This window comes from Brassica napus, unplaced genomic scaffold (assembly GCF_020379485.1).
Source record: "Brassica napus cultivar Da-Ae unplaced genomic scaffold, Da-Ae ScsIHWf_332;HRSCAF=528, whole genome shotgun sequence".
NCBI classification, from domain to species: Eukaryota; Viridiplantae; Streptophyta; class Magnoliopsida; order Brassicales; family Brassicaceae; genus Brassica; species Brassica napus.
The window spans coordinates 27,662-32,500 of NW_026016414.1; positions in this window are offsets into that span (position 1 = coordinate 27,662).

Below are 4,839 nucleotides of genomic sequence, written 5' to 3' on the forward strand. Positions count from 1 at the left end.
TCCTAAAACCACAAATCCTATCGCTGGACGTGACCGGTTTCCCTAATGCCTTTTGTGACTCATTTTGACTCGATAAATATTTAAAACCGATTAAATCATGAGTTCCGGAAGCATGGACGAAACCATGCTCTGATACCACCTCTGTAACACCCCCGAACCGTCCTAGACATATGGTCGATCAACCGGCCAACAATCAAACAAGAACATGACCGATCGACCGTCCAATACCCAGGGTTGGAGATGAAAGGCCAACCGGCCAGCCAACAATCAAACAAGAACATGACTGACCGTCCAACCCAACACCATGGTCCGGAAGCGCTACGTGACGGGCTAGGGACAATCCGGTCAGAGTCATAAACTTTACTCCACGACCTAGACCAGTTCATCCACTAACTCGTCCCGCTGCGTCAAGGCATAAGGCTTTGCAACCCGTACCTAGAGTTAGCGTTTTCCGTTAGATCAAGGCCTAAGGCTTTTCAACCCGTACCTCGACCTAACGTTGTGTTAGACCGGACTAGTCAAATATCAGAGTACTCATGAAGCGCATATAAAACAATTACTTTTATTGATTCAAGAAATATTCATACATTGAATAATTCAAGACTGGGCCCGGCCTAATGCCAAATCGAGTCAACATAACACAATTCACAATACCGTTTACAAAAGGCATGAAAATCTACACCGGCGGTCCTAACGTCCAGCACGAAGCTATCCGATCATCCTTACCTAAAGAGACCTGCAAAAAGGACAACGGAGTTGGATGAGTAATCTAGTATTACTCAGTGAGCTGGCGGCCTCTACCCGCAACCTAGACTCTACCCAGACAACCCAAAATAACAATCAATCTAGCCCTAGCATGCAATAAAAGCTAAGGCTAAGCAAACCGTTACTAAGTTAGACTTGGCCTCCTGCCATGATCTAGCTTCAAGTAACGGGAACCTGCATTAAAACAAGTCAACAAACAATCCCTAGTTAACCATATATACGCCTGAGTTCAATACTCATGTAGTGTTAGACACTTAGACTATGCAAGTATCATTAATCGATCGACCAACAATCAAACAAGAACATGATCGGCCAACCAATGATACCGCATAGCTTTAATATCCACCACCCTTCACAAGCAATCACTCAAACACATACAGGCCAACGTCAGGCCTACACTAACGAAATACACATCAAGCCAAATCCGGTACCTAAACCAGACTTAGGACTTAATGTCAGAACCTGCAAGCAAATCAATCAACCACAAACACAATCACAATAATAAGACTATGAGTAACTACGACTCGATCTAGCTTGTAACACCGTATATCGGTGCTACACTAACTCGAGGGTTCCGTAACCCTCTACGACACTCTAACACAACACTCTAACCTGGGCCCTGGTGACTTCGTGTTCCTCCTCTCTATCGGCAATATCCTATCTCCCTACCACAAAGGCCAGAAGAAGGAACTTTCAACCGACCGCGGCCCACAGTCATTCGGGTCACCGCGCGACAGCCCACAGTCCTTCGGGTCACTGCCACATTACACCGTCGTGTAATACTCAGCCATAGTACATGACACCGTTCGTCTGAGTCTTCCCGATCCAGCGAATAAGGGGTTTCCTTGAACCCGCTGGGTACGAGGCCGAGGAAACACTAATCAACCCCAAACAAGCCTAGCATGGGCGGGTTACGCACATACTGTCGGCAACACTCACACAACACAAACTCAATCTAGAACCTAACGAAACGATAAAGTTCCAGATCCTAACTAGACACTTAACTCTACAACACAAACCAATAGTACCAGTAGTCCGGCCTATATGGCCAAAGACCCTTAGTACTAACTACTAAACAATAATATCCATACTAAACAACACAATCAAACCGTTACCCAGATAGTCCAGCCTCCCGCTGAGAAACTATCTTTAAAGATAACGGGAACCTGCACTCAACAATATCAACACACAATAATAGAAAACATGATGCATCCTAGCCCTAGTCCTAGTCAGGTTATTAACTCAGTCTTAATTCCATTCATCTCAGCTTAGCCCTTGCTAAACTGAGTCCGGTTCCATAAATAAAATAACCCTAAGGACTCTACCATTCAATAACGTGATCATTCTAATCTATATGCAGACTCGATCTACCCTAAATTCCAAGTGGAATTCAAACAAACGAACTCACAATGTTCTAGGCAAGAAGCAGCTGGTTGATCGGAGAGGACATGGCCAAAACCCGAGGGACTCCTTGACTGGACTGGACTGGACTGATCTTGACTTGTACAGAACCTCCCTTGATACTGGTCTGGACTGAACTCAACTCGAACAGCACCTTCCTTAGCTTCTGAACAATTCTTCCGAAATCTGAACAGAGTATCGTACCATAACCTCGACTGAACTGAAACCATGGAACTGAACTGATCTTGGACAGCACCTCCACTTGATTGTAGGAGAATATGACTGGCTTGGACGGATTGAATAGGACAGAGCTTCCGCGTCACAATCGTAAATAATCGACGATTGGACGGAACTGGCCTTCTCGGTCTTCAGAATCGATCAAACTCTAGATCGAACACTTTCTTTCTCTCTCTCTTTCTCTCTGGCCACGTTGACTTGACTCCCATCTGATCTGATCTTCACTTGATTGACCTTCAGTTGGACAGAACCTTCTCAAGGCGATGACTCGAAATCAATAGAGAACTGATCTCGAAAACTCTCTAAAACTCTCGATATAGCTCGGAATCACTTGCTTTCTTTTTCTACTTTTCTCTCAAGGTTTTAACTTGGTTTGGACAGGTCTGGATGTGAATAAATGAGCTGGGGTCGTGGGGTATTTATAGGAGACACCAGCCAATCAGCTTCAGGTTGGTGGCAGCCCGTGTGTCGCTCCGCATGGCTCCGGACGCATGCACGGCGACACCTCGTGCTCCACATGGCTGGCTGCTTGTCCAGGACACATGCAGGACGCCACCACTCCTCCCAGATGTCAGGCTGCATGACTGGAGCTCATGCAAGGCGCCACACATCCTCACACATGTCGATCAGCATGCTTCGATTGCATGCGTCGCGACATCTCGTGCTTGGCCGATCCACCTCGTGCTCCACATGGCTTGCTGCATGTCCAGGACACATGCAGGACGCCACAACTCCTACCAGATGACAGGCTGCATGACTGGAACTCATGCAAGGCGCCACAGCATCACACACATGGCTGGCCGCATGCTTCGGTTCCATGCGCGGAGACACCTCGTGCTTGGTTGATCCACCACGTGCTTCTACATGTCAAGCTGCATGTGCAGCTTCCCTGCACGTCTACACCTCCTCCTTGTGTTGACACTCAGCTGCTGATGTGATAGACAGAACATCCTGGTCAAATGCATAGAGACACCTCGAGCTTCTTGGTCCATTCGCCTGATTTCGACCATTCCGGTGAATTTTCATCCCGCGCTCAATCCCAAATATTTTTCTACACCCTTTCTGATGCTCAGAACAATTTTAATAAACTCCACTTGATCTCTGAAGTTGAGGGAAAATATGTCCTGAGCCTCCGGCTTCCTCGAAGAATTCCATTATACCGAAATTAGGGTTTTCGCCCAACTTCAGGTTTTTCCGTCGTGCTTTGATCCCGTCGTGCTTGCTTCTCATCATGCTTGCTTCCCGTCGTGCTTAATTCCCGTCATGTTTCCAATGTCTTCGAAATAATATTCCGCTGATACGAAGTTTCACGGAAAACTTCGTGCTGAAGAAACGTCATTCTTCACAAACGTCGAGCTTCTAAACCGTCGTGCTTCCAAAAATATTATGTTTCCAAAACGTCCATCTCATCAATCTAAGGCATCTTCTAACTATGGTCGAGCAACTTATTCGACTCATAGTTAACTCACGATCACTTCTTCGCCCACCTCGTACTTCAAAACTTCTCGATCGATCCATATCGCCCGCGACTCGACCACCACAAACATACTCGACCATTTTTTTTTTTTTTTAACGGGTTTCTACACGGACAGTACACGGGAAGGGCCAGCATGCTGATATGTATGGTCAGCATGCTGATATGAGTTCAGTACACGGATCAGTCCACGGATCAGTACACGGATCAGTCCACGGGAAGGGCCAGCATGCTGATATATGTGGTCAGCATGCTGATATGAGTTCAGTACACGGATCAGTACACGGATCAGTACACGGACAGTCCACGGGAAGGGCCAGCATGCTGATATGTGTACTGACATGGTGCATCAGTTGTCCAAAATCAGTACACGGATCAGTCCACGGGAAGGGCCAGCATGCTGATATGTGTACTGACATGGTGCATCAGTTGTCCAAAATCAGTACACGGACAGTCCACGGGAAGGGCCAGCATGCTGATATGTATGGTCAGCATGCTGATATGAGTTCAGTACACGGATCAGTCCACGGATCAGTACACGGACAGTCCACGGGAAGGGCCAGCATGCTGATATGTGTGGTCAGCATGCTGATATGAGTTCAGTACACGGATCAGTACACGGACAGTCCACGGGAAGGGCCAGCATGCTGATATGTGTGGTCAGCATGCTGATATGAGTTCAGTACACGGATCAGTACACGGATCAGTCCACGGGAAGGGCCAGCATGCTGATATATGTGGTCAGCATGCTGATATGAGTTCAGTACACGGATCAGTACACGGATCAGTACACGGACAGTCCACGGGAAGGGCCAGCATGCTGATATGTGTGGTCAGCATGCTGATATGAGTTCAGTACACGGATCAGTACACGGATCAGTCCACGGGAAGGGCCAGCATGCTGATATGTGTACTGACATGGTGCATCAGTTGTCCAAAATCAGTACACGGACAGTCCACGG